The sequence below is a fragment of the Dicentrarchus labrax genome, unplaced genomic scaffold (assembly GCF_905237075.1).
Source record: "Dicentrarchus labrax unplaced genomic scaffold, dlabrax2021, whole genome shotgun sequence".
Lineage (NCBI taxonomy): Eukaryota > Metazoa > Chordata > Actinopteri > Moronidae > Dicentrarchus > Dicentrarchus labrax.
Genome location: NW_026136721.1, coordinates 12,862,562 through 12,874,992, shown reverse-complemented (window position 1 = coordinate 12,874,992; position 12,431 = coordinate 12,862,562). Strand labels below are relative to the sequence as shown.

The window sequence follows — 12,431 nt, the reverse complement described above, 5'->3', positions numbered from 1 at the left end:
ATAAAATTCAAAGTCATTGTTTTCTCACACCCTTATCAGATGTAATAATTAATAGATATTACGTTAGTAATAAGAACTTAAGCTCTCCTAGAACATTGAAGGTAATGGGAGTATCAACCAGTTTATATAATATCTCCTGTGTTTTTCAGAGTCTTCTGTCCGTTTGCAGTGGTGTGTATGCAGAACAAGAGAGATCTCAGCCAGGAAACGTGGCACATAATGAGGTAATCACTGGATTTTTGGACTCACAGTGTGATTGTGGTGACTGACTGACATTTTACAGTTTATTCTTTTTAGAATTGTGACAGATGGGCCATGTTATTGAAGTTTGGGTTCTGAAGGGGTACACTAACGATTAAGTATTGCATGATCTTTAATAATTCCATACATTTCAGGGACTCAGGGATAGCATCTTCCTTTAGTTAAAGAAAGGCACAGGCGGTGCCTCCCAAATGCCCACTTTTATCAAACCCACCCCAGTTTGAACACAGGCCTCCTGATATTAAAAAAATTAACTCTCATGCCAGTGCTGGGATAACCCTGATGACCTCACCATGACATCATCTGGGTTATTTTCTCAGACCTCACAGAGCCCACGTAAAACCACAGAGGAGATTAACTTCGTGTGTACAGTTGGTTAATGTGTGTTATGGGTACCTAGTTATCATACAAATTTCAAAGTTTAATTTTCACTGAATTTGAATTACAGGTAAAACTTTTCTTTTTACATTGTTAATGGAGGTTTCACTCATAACAAGACCAGGTTGACCTTTGAACCTTTGCCATTAACCTTGCACCGATACACACCATACGTGGAATGATAAATCAGGCATAGCAGTTACAGTTCTGTAGCATCACAGGCATCAAGCAGATTTTTATCTTCAGTATCTGAAGCAACATCAGCCTGTGCACTTGCTCAGTTTGTGGGAGTCAAAGGTTGCAGTTCAGTCAGCAGTCCTGCATTGGTCAGTTTGGGCCAAGCTCCTCCCACTGAAACAGTGGTTTGATGTGCTGGTCAGTTAGTTTCCAGTCTGTGTGAAGAAACTTTAGCGGAAACAGAGAAACAGAAGTAGTTTCAGGGAAACAGAGTGAAGTATCACTCAGTGGTCAGTTCCAGTTTCAGAGTGACCTCACCAACATATCAAAGGTCACTTTTTAGAGATATAACAAAACTGACCTTTTCTAGCAAGTGTGCTTTGATACTGATATATGTTTACCTCAGATTAGATGATAAATAAAGGCCTCTTAGGGTGATGATTCTTATATATAAGATATAATATTTCATTTGATTTATATATTGTTGGGCATCTGATATTGTGACTGAGAATCTCTTGCTCTTAAGCCTGATTGAGTGAGGACGATTCAAAAGTCTTCTGTGGCTTGTTGCTAAATTTGCACACGTTAGATACTATGGAATGTTTACATGTGACTTTCTTATTTGAGACCCATAATTGGCTCTGAGGCTCTGAACAATTTCTTGCTCACATGCACATGATTATATGGGGCTATGCACCGAAATTCAGAGAAGCACAGTTAAAACACCTCATACATGCAATTCTGTCACTTTGTTTGATCGCTGGTGTGATTTGGGTTGACAGATAGGGCAACGAAAAACAAAAGCAGCGGCAGAAACGTGAAGAAAACAAACATGAAAGCAACAGAGGAGGGCATAGGTGCCTGTAGCTGGGCCATATAAAGTAACCTTTTCTATTTTTCTTGGCTATCAGTTCATCAGTGGTAACTGCCGGCTGTGCCCTGGAGAGAGACTGAGGGTAGGTGAATTGAGCTGTGGGAGTTAAAAAGCCTTGTGTAGCATACATGAGAGGAAATAATTGAATTTGTCACATTGAACTGTACAAGGGTGTCATTTATAGGAAAGTCTTTTATGTAAACCACACACCTGTACTTGTTCAGTTATGATTCATGCTTCTAAAATATTTATTTTTTACTGAGAATTCAATGATCTGGAACTAGCCAGGACTGCTGATATAACAGATTTAACACAATGTGAGCTGGATTGCAAAATCATAAATGATTTAAGTTAGTTAACATTTGTAGTTCAGTCAATATAGTGATTTGGGTTTTCTGTAATTGCCAAAAGAATTGTGATGCGGTAAAGTCATTGGGCTTGCATGAATATTCACAAAAACCTGTTCAATACCGTCCTCTTTGACCATCCTCTGTAATTATTTCACTCACTTCAAATACACTTTTGTCAGAAAAGGACAAATCTGAAAAATGCCTGAAAGCTGCTGATGTTCATCACGGCTTAAACACGACTTTAACTCCCGCCTCTCCTTCTTGCCTCCCACCACAACCGCCGCAACTTATTCAGGCACTAAAACGCTGGCCGGCTTTATTAAATGAACCAGAAGTAATGCCTCTCCTGCATCTTTGGCAAGGTCTTTCATGCTGGAAGCTCGATGACCTGGAAGTGGCCTGTAGGTGTGGTGAGTCAGGTAGGGGTGTTCGCAAGGGCAAAAAGCTGGCTGTCCCCGCGAGGAGAGGACAGCTCACTCCCTCACGCAGCACGTTAAGTCAGATGGCTGTTAGTCAGTCCCTAAAGAGTGTGTGGGTCACTTAAATCAACGCTAAAAAGCAATTCGTCTTTCACCCCCCCACCCCCACCCCCTCTCCTCCATGAACTGAGCCTCATCCCTGCACCAAAAGCCTTTTTCTTCTTCTTCTTCTTCTTCTTCTTCTTCACCCTCCTCGTTATTTGGCTGCCCGTGGGAAATTGAACCGCCTTGTGCATGTAATCGCTTTAATGAAGGCATGTTTAATCAGCATATTCTTTGTCTGTAGCTCGCAGATAGCGCCAAGGAGCCTTGTAGCGACGAGAGACCTTTAGCACAAGACAAGATGATTGCTGGGGCCAAATGAGTGTGGCAGGAAAAGACAGTCGGACCCAGCTGTCGCCCCAGGCTGACGTAACGCATATGGAGCTGTCCTTCCCACTTCCCCTCCATCTACACGGATGCTTAAACTCCCTGTCACTCTGCCAGTCTGTGAAAAAAAGGCAAACAGCAGGAAGCGGGGGGTTTAATTAGATCTAATCTGATTTTACATGCCCATTTGGTTTATTAATTGAGCCGGCTCATTGTTGCCTTTTTTGTTTGAGAAGGACAAAAATGTGAACTTAATTATGACTCGGGGATGAAACTGTGAGCATAATGGTGTTAACTATGAGGTTGGCTATTGTTTCGGTATATTTCAGTCAATCCTTTGCCATGTTCTGATTAATTACATAGCAACAACACTAAGAGTTCACAGCCACAGCATGCTCACAAAGACAAAGCTAACGTGCAGCATAGTACAGCTGATATCACTACTTTTGCAGGTTTTTGGTCATAGTATTGGACAATTCATCAAGTCTTTATGATTCATCCTCTGGGGACCATGAATGTCTGTACAAAGTTTCATGTCAATCCATGTAACTGACCGACCAAGAGACATTGCCAGCCCTAGGGCATGGCAAGAACTTAACCCTGCTGCTGATAAATCTGCATATGGATTAAAGGAAACTGCTTTCAGTTAAAAAGAAAAGAGAAGAAACATTTTTTATGGCTTATGGGAGAAGTACCTGAAGTGCAATTTAAAAAAAACAAAACACAAAAAGGTCCCACACAGGTCATAGGGTGTTTTCAGACCATTGTTAAGTTAAGTAACAGAGGTGAGTAAGAAGCCAAACACACCTTTTCTGCAAAGGCACCAAAACAAGACACATCACATGATTGCTTTGAAACTATGAGGGTTGATATACTGTAAATGACTTAAAGGTTGCTCATAGTGCTGTGACATTTAATGCTGTTTAACCCCAGCACATACGCCTGCATGAATACAACTAAATAATCTGACTCTTTTATTTGTTTTACTCCTCAATGAGATGACAACTGGATTCAGACTTTTTCTAAACTGGTGGATCAGGGAGGAGAGGTGGGACATGTTGCGGATGTTTGATTCCTCTGTCTGACACTGGCCGAGAGTTCCTCTTTGTGTCAAAATAGGAGAAGTGAATGTAAGTTGGCAGGAGGCTGGGGAGTGGAGGGTTTGGGTACACCGCATTTTCATTTCCTCAATAAGTTGCGGTAATGGGCCATTACCGGTGTGGCAACGGCAGGCTTGAAAAGATTCAAGTCAGGAATCATTTCTAACAGATGCGTGAGATCAGTCATTATTTACAAGCAAACATACATGGAAATGAATTCAAATATGAGTTCAGATCCTTAATTAGGGGCTGCATAGACTGTGAATCCATGGTCAAATAGGGATATATAAGTATTAGTGTACATACAGCTCTTTATACAATATTAAACTTAGCTGTTAGAAATTTAAATTCAAATCATACCGCTGCTACTTTGATGAATCAAAAGTCACAGACTACGCTGAGTCATGGATGTGTAAATCTTGTTGTTCAGTACAATGTAGTAGTCATCTCCAGTGTGTTAGGTTGCTAGCACACTGGTTTGCCATTTCATACATTTCATCATAATGTTCTACATGATCTACATTGGTTGTATCAAAAGGTAAAAGAAATACAGCTACTGGCCCCTCTAAAGCTTTTTAATTAACACATTATATCTTGTTTGTTTAATCCATACAAAGACCAAAGTGTGAAACAACAACAAGTTGTGGTCTCGTCGTCTCTGAGTCTCCAGTCTCCTGACACCATATTTAACAGACAGATGTAAGAACCGTATTATTCCATGAGGTGAATAATGTAAGCCGCTCCCTGTGTGCACTTGTGACAAGGTATGTTGTTGCGTATCTACGATCAATTCTATTTCATTTTTTTGATTATCCAACATTCTCAAAATGAGGCTTGTGGAAGAAGAACAATTTTATATTTCTATGATTTTATATGTATGCGAAATAAAAAAAGATATCGCTGGTGCTGCTACATCAGTTTTGGTATCTTTTTAAAATAAATATCCACCACGATTCTGACAGTGATGAAGGAGTGCGGTGCCAAATAGAGTGCTCTTTGAAGTGTTGGGTCGTTTTTTCATTATCACTCAATTCAAAGTTGATGTATGGCCGTGAAATTGTCTGTGTACAGTCGGACCTCGTGTAAATGTCTCTCCCTCCTGCTCTGCATTTCTGCAAAATTCCTCTACTAAACTCGTATCCCCTAAAAAAGTAAAGAGGGAGTAAAAATACAGGTTGACCTGTGGGAAAGAGAGCTCATTCACATGAGGGCAGATTTTAACATTAATCACAGTAGCTGGTAAATGACTTGACTTATTTATTCTCAACGTGTACAATAAGAAGCTGTGGTTTTGGTTTGAGGTTAGAGCCTCCCTTCAACCTACACAATTTCCCAGCAGGTAATTTAAATGAGAAATGGTAGCTATGTTTATCTTTCAGTGCACAGATAGTGTAGTTAATGGTAGATTATGTTACTGACACAGAAGGAAAAAAAATGGCATAAATGGGCAAATCTAGTTTCTGTAGTAGGAGGTTTGAAACCTAAACAACGAACCAGGGAAATCAGATTTCTAAGAACAATACTATCTCCCCCCAGTTTATCTCTACTTCTCTCTCTCTACATGTATTCATACATATATAATGATTTACATGAGTACATACTGTAAGTATAAATATATGTGTCAATAGCCTACTCATATACCAGTGTTCCACTTTGTGTGTCTTGTGTGTTAAAATCACCCCTGCATGCAGTTGAGAGCACCAGCATTATGAGAAATGTTTATCAAAGAGCCACTAAGTAGCTACAGGGAAAGGACAGTGTCTAATCGCGTGGTTACTGGCGAGAGCAATGGTGCGAGTTTGGTTGAAACTGTGTAGGCGTCCTCCGATTCTGATGCTCTCACTGCCGCTGATGATCATCGAGACTCAGCACTTCTACACTCCATTGCTTCCAGGAAATAAAGCAGAGAGATGTGAACAGAAGTGGATGCCATGATATGGCTGCCCGAAAATACTTGCTATCATGAATGTCTGAGTCTTGTGAAGCTGGTGTAACCTTTAAGCAGAAGGAGTGAATATAGAGCACTTGTTGATTTATGTGGTTGAACTGTTTCAGTATTTCAGTGATTGCCCTAAACCACAGAAGAGATGTGCAAAGTCAGTTTCCCACCCATTCATTCATTCAGTCAGTCATTCATTCATTCATTCATTCATTAGAACAGCGAGCACATCACTGCACCCCACAGAGAGATGTACATTTTGATAACATGGTAAACAGATGATTTCCACGCTGTCCCAGTTTATTCGTTTTTTGTTTTTTTGCAATCTAAGAGATTTGATAAAAGCTTGAAATGTCTCAAAGTGTGGATTATCCATTTGTGTGGCTGTTACAGTCTTCAACTCAATTGCATCACAATATGTCAGTGCTATAATATTAAGCACATAGGACAACACTAACATGATATTAATCCCATAATCAAATTGCCTAGAGTGAGAGGCATTACAGTCATAATACATGCTAACTCCATCTCCTAATTAGTCATTCAAGCCCCTCAAACTTTCATCTGAATTCAGAAGACAGAGGCGTTTGTAATCGTATTGCTGTGTTTCACAGCAAGGTAGAGATGACACTAGCAAGCAAAGCCCACTTCTATTTTATTTACCAGAAGTGGTTCACCAGCTTGGGTTTTCACACACACACACACACACACACACACACACACACACACACACACACACATACACACTCACTTATACACACAAACACGCTCACACACACAGACAGAAACTTTCCTGTCAAAGGACAGTTGTTCTCGTACTAAGGAAGCCGAGTGAGTGATTACAAAGGTGGTCAAAGGTGATGGCTTTTTATATCTAAGTGTAATGAATGCCTCTGCAGTCATTAAGTGGGGCCCAGTCTGTATAGGAATATCAAGCTGGGAAGAGAGGCGTTTCAATCCTTTAATGAGCCGGTATTGCTGCCTTACTGTTCCTTCATTTACTGTATCTGATGTTTCAATCCTTTTACTGACGTGTGGGTATGTGTGATAATTCTGAGTGAACCTTTTGTGCTACGATGTCTTTTATCTGACGGCTCTGTGATGTAAAGAGAATTTCCTGATCAGTTAGTCATGATCATATTGCAGCCTACAGACCTTTTAGTGAGATACAGGGCAAAGGGTAAACTGTATAGGTGGTTGTGTTGGCCTGCTGACCAATAACAGCATGTAGCAAAGGGAAAAGATATGCTAATTACCAAATTACACACATTAGCAAAGCATTTTAGCCCACAACATTAAACACAGCATCTCGTGAAAACAACAAACCACAGACACTTGTTGTAAACACGAGACTCATTTGTGTCACCTGTACATTCACATTCTCCGTTCAGTCCCCCAGTAACATGACACATGACACATGACACATGGGGCATTTTGTTTTTGCAAGTTTTATTTTCAGTTTTTGTCTTGTGGGAGATCTTTTATCAGCAGTCGAGTGTTGGTGAAAGTGTAACTGAGCTGATGATTTATCTCTAAAAGCTCTTACTTTTGTTTTGATATTAACAGTTTGTTTAAAGCATGACAAAATTACTTTTAAAAGAAAAATGAACACAGTCTTCATCTTACAAATAAAAGGAGAATTCATAAGCAATAAAATGTCAAGTTAGCACACTCCCCGGTTTTGGTACCGCTGCTTCACTTGGCCTGGTATGATCAGTAGCTTCTGGTGGCTAATTAAAGCAAACTAGATCAGTTCTGTTATGTTACTGGCAATACTGAGTAAGTTTGATGATCTTATCTACTTGCTGCTGTATTACATTTTAATATTTGACTTTATCCAAAAATTGTCCCTCTGTGGCCACAGTTTGGTGCTTTTAAACTCAATTTATAAAGGCAGAACCACTCTTTGCTGATGCAGTGCAGGTAGAGTTAGTGTCAGTGAATACCTGACTCCTCCCAAACCAACTTCCTAATGCTACCAAGTTATATAAGGCACCTGCTGTACTCACTCCTTTTGGCTCCTGTCTCTGTTGTATCTGTTATCTGTTGTTTGTCAATGTTACATGTATTCATTCCTGTCTTCATTCCTAGGTTCATCTGCCGTGTTGACTACTGCTGTTTTGCTCCCTATTGTTTAGTTCTATAGGTTGTTTTGCTGAGTTATTATTTATGAATTTAACCAAGTGGGTTGCTATTTGTTTGTAATTTCTTTGTATTAGTTTTCTTTCTTTCAGCGAACATATTGTTGGGAGACTAGGCACCTGCGGTGAGGTCCCCACTCTTTAAGCGTGTGAGTAAAAGCACCGGGACACAGTTGTAGACTGCACCTTTGTTTTGCTGTGAGGATTGCTGTGTCGCACTGAAGGTTAGTTAGAGACAGCACCCCTGGGCGCTCCTCGGTGTTGTCTTCCTCTCCGCAAGTGGCCTCAGCTTTCTTTCCTCAGTTTTGCTTAGTTTATGTTGGACTGACAGGTTTAGTAATATGATTAACCAGTGGTTTTAGATGTAGAGGCCTTTTTAGAAAAATTGTATTCTAAATATTATTTCATCCATTTACACACTTTCCTTTGTTTATTAATATTCCTTCTTTTCCCAGCAGTTCCAGTGCCTGTTTATTTTGACTATTTGCATCTGTCCTACACCAGTAACCAGTCTGTGTGCCTTCATTAATCATCCATAATTAAAGTTAGAGGTTAAAGTATTAAATGGGGGGGCATTGTTGGCCTTTTTTCCCTCCCTACACTGACATGCTTGCCTTTCAACCATTTAAGTAGTAGAGTAAATGTATCCAATAAAAACCTTTGGTGTCTGTAGTTTTGATGTACTTCACTATTTGACGCTGACTTCATATGTTTATTAATATACAGACTAACAGATATACAGTAAAGAAACAAGCAGAGGCATTGCTTTTATTAGACACTCTGGTCCGTGCATATGATTCTTTATCACCAATGCAAATGTTAAATGTTACAGCAAAGATTTTATTAAAAAATATTATTCATTTTAAGGGCTAATTTATCAGTTCACTTATGCTTTATTCACCTTTGTTTGCTTTATTCAGCTTATTTCTTTAGTCACTGCCCTCATGTTTTTTATTGCATAATTTTAGTGAGTTGCACCCTCATATTGACTCCCCTTGCATTCCCATGAGACCAAAGGGGAAAGAGAAAAACAGCAGGGGGAAATGCAGAGACATTTGTAGTCATAAGTTCTACAAAAAATATCCCCTCTGCACAAGCACTGAAATCCAGAAGTGGTTCATTTTTAACAGCACTGGTGAGGCGAACCATTCTTGTTTAATGAGTTTCATCAGAACCTTTTAGTTTCATTTCAGGAAGGAGCAGATACATTTTCAGATACATACACACCAGCCATTAGTAATCATTGTTAATCTTAAAGATGTCTCCTCATAGTGTTCAGTAATCTGTCAGGTAGACGGGCGTGACTGGGAGAGGTCTAGTGACACTTTCATGTACTCATTGCTGTGAAACCACTAATATATAGACTGAGAGAGACATTTTTTAGTCAGACAACCACAAGCAACTCAATTCTGTCTGGCAGTGAAACGGTTAAACTGCACTTTTGCTTTTTCTGCCTCCCAGCTGTCTAGTATTACTGGTGGAGTCTGGTGCCCAGAAATGAGGTGGAGGGTGTTATCACTCAGTCAGTTGGGTATGATAGTAACCATCAGGCGATGTGTAAAAAGATCTCTGCTTGGCTTTAAGTTTTTATCTGGAAAACTGCCTCCTTTTGTTCCTTGCATCTCATCTTCTGTCTTTTTCTATCTGTCCATCCTTCTGTCTGTTTGTCTGATTCTCTTTCGCTCCCTGTGTACATGCAGGCATTAAGTTTGCTTTGCTGAGCATGCTGTTTGCCCTCAGGCTGTTTTTCATGAAGACATTCTTGACACAAGTAGTGTAGGCTATTTAAATTTCTGCCCAAGGGCAACACTTGACCCTTATTTACACTGCAACACATAGGTGCACGCACAATAATGATCACATAAAGTCTTCCTTATATGTAGTTGCTTGATCAAACCAAACACACATGCAAGTGTGCACATGCATTCTGCATACACTATAAGTGCTGCTGTTGTTCCATTCTGCAGCCGTGCTAGATGCAGATGCAGTTTAAACCTCCCCAAACCAAATAGGAGCAGGACTATACCCTAAACTTTGCTATAGTAATATAATGTATGTTTTATTCCTGGGCAAGGCATTTAATGTAGTTAGCTTATGAATAATGACTGAGTACTACTGCATTAGTGTTTGTGTTGTGGTGTGTGGATTTTATTATAGCTCCATACCTAGTGTATTGTGGCCCATATCTGTGTGTCTGGTGTATTGTGGTATATGTATTTTATAGTATTTCCGTATCTTTAGCTGTATATGTTTATGTTTTAGCAATAGCTATGAACTCTCCGTGCAGCACACCAGTTTCTTGCTTTTTATTGGAACTATATGTTAAATGGCATTGTCCCTACCAAATGAAATAAATAAATGATTCCTCCTTGGCTTTGGAAGTAACTAAGCTGGTTAGCTGGGTGTGCTGATGCATGCATTTGAGCAGATAAACAAACGGTTAAATCCATTCTCAACAATGTGCTTCTGTTTTCCGGTTTTTGGAAAATCTAAGAAAAGACACCATGTTTAAGGGATAATTTGGTCCATTCAGCATGTGTTCATTAACGAGGCCATAATGAGCAGCTGTGTAATTGACCCATTTTAATCAACCTAATGACCTGACTGGGAGCGTTGGAGTCCATCAGCACCCGTCCATCAAACACAGACACCACCTACTCAGGTATGGACAGACCTTTATCTTCCACAAAAGGTGGAAATGTTAAAGAAACGCTCTTATGGCTTCATGGTTCAAAAAGCTTCAAAAGCTAAAGCCAGCTCCAACCTCTGATGGTCATTGCTAAATAGATTGAACGATTGAAGATAATTAACGTTGCACTTCATTACTTTACATTAATTGACGCTAATTGCGTCTTAAGGAGCGATTCTGAGTTTAATTGTGACTCTAAATTTGGCATTTTTGCATTACCACATGAAAAACTTTTGAATAAACTGATTTAAAAAGCTTAAGTTTTTGAGAATAGCCAATCAGTTCTCCCAGCATGCATCCTCATTTCAATCTGCCATCTTATGGTTTTTATACTCATATTAGTACACATTTGCGCCATTGTGGCCTTTTTATAAACTCAAGTCTTCATTCATCAGAAGTGTGGGAAGCAGCTCATATAAATATGATTAGGCTGATTATAGAACTTCAAAAGTGCTGTGAGTGGGACTGTGGTCCACAGTGAGAGTACTGAAACACGACTTACTAACCTCACATCCTGTGCCACATGCAGCAGGAAATGTTCGATTTCCTGTAGTGAAGTGTAGGTGGGGGCTATTGTGTATTTGTGCGTGCATGTGTCTGCGGGTGTATCTAATACATTAGGAGGGTGAGTTTGTATATGCACGTCAAAATTTCACATACAAATGAAGATCTATCAACCAGAGTATAGCTACTTTTCTCAGAAGCATCCTCTGAGAACAGCTCAATAAATTAGAACATCCTGTTTATTTTCCGGGATAACAACTTCCTCTTGACAGTTATTGGGTTGCCATAGATGCAGTGGGCTCATTAACAAGTTGGAAATTGCAGAGAAGTGTGAGGTTAATTCCTATTAGAAACTCTAATTGAGGAAGTTCACCTGATATTGTCAAATCCATCCAGAACTGTGGTTAGTTGCCTCTGTCCCTAAATGACGTCAATGAATTTCCAAGCAATTAGCTGATCTGAGAATAGATTTGACACATTGGCAATACTGTGTTGCAAAACAAATTCTGTGTTGTAAAACAAATTCAAACCTCTCCCGTTGTCTGAGGGGCTTTTAAACCTCTCCTGGGCTTTCACTCACACGCTCGTCTCTCCTTCATTTTACACATGCTTTATTTGAACATTGTTTTGGGGGACCTAATCAACTGTGGTGATGAGTTTACAGTGTGAAGAAAATTCTTCCCCTGCCAGTGACGCAAAACTGTCAAATTCACCAGAATAAATGACCTTGTTTTGCAATTTTGGCCACATCCCTCTTGACTAACAAGTTTTTAACAGCTGTGTCAAACACATGCACGTATAGATCAAACACAGTCATACGCACACAGTCATACACAACTGCCACCTCTGATCCCCGAAAATACTATACTGTTGTCAGGGAAACAACCAAAGCCTATCAAAATGTGTGTGTGTGTGTGTGTGTGTGTGTGTGAGAGAGAGTGAGAGAGAGAGAGAGAGAGAGAGAGAGAGAGAGAGAGAGAGAGAGCATTTGTGCATCTTGGAATAGCTTCAGTGACGCATACATTTGCTCGCAAATACCATGCCAGCTAACCGCCCTCTTTCACCTCCCCATTCTCTGTTACAACATACATCCATCTGTCCTCTCATCTTTTCCTCTTTTTCTGTCTTTTCATCTGTTTTTCTTTTCTGTCTTTCTTTCTTTCTTTCTTT

The 12,431-nt window shown here is 39.8% G+C and overlaps 1 protein-coding gene across 1 annotated transcript in view; it reads left to right on the top strand.

Moving 5' to 3' along the window:
- The first annotated feature begins 149 nt into the window (after nt 1–149).
- LOC127354181 (protein Hook homolog 2-like) overlaps nt 150–12,431 on the top strand; it is a 25,713-nt gene continuing 13,431 nt past the window's right edge. Inside the window, exon 1 of the mRNA XM_051383904.1 lies at nt 150–224. The gene's annotated coding sequence lies outside the window, so the exon portion shown is untranslated. The remainder of the gene's footprint in view (nt 225–12,431) is intronic.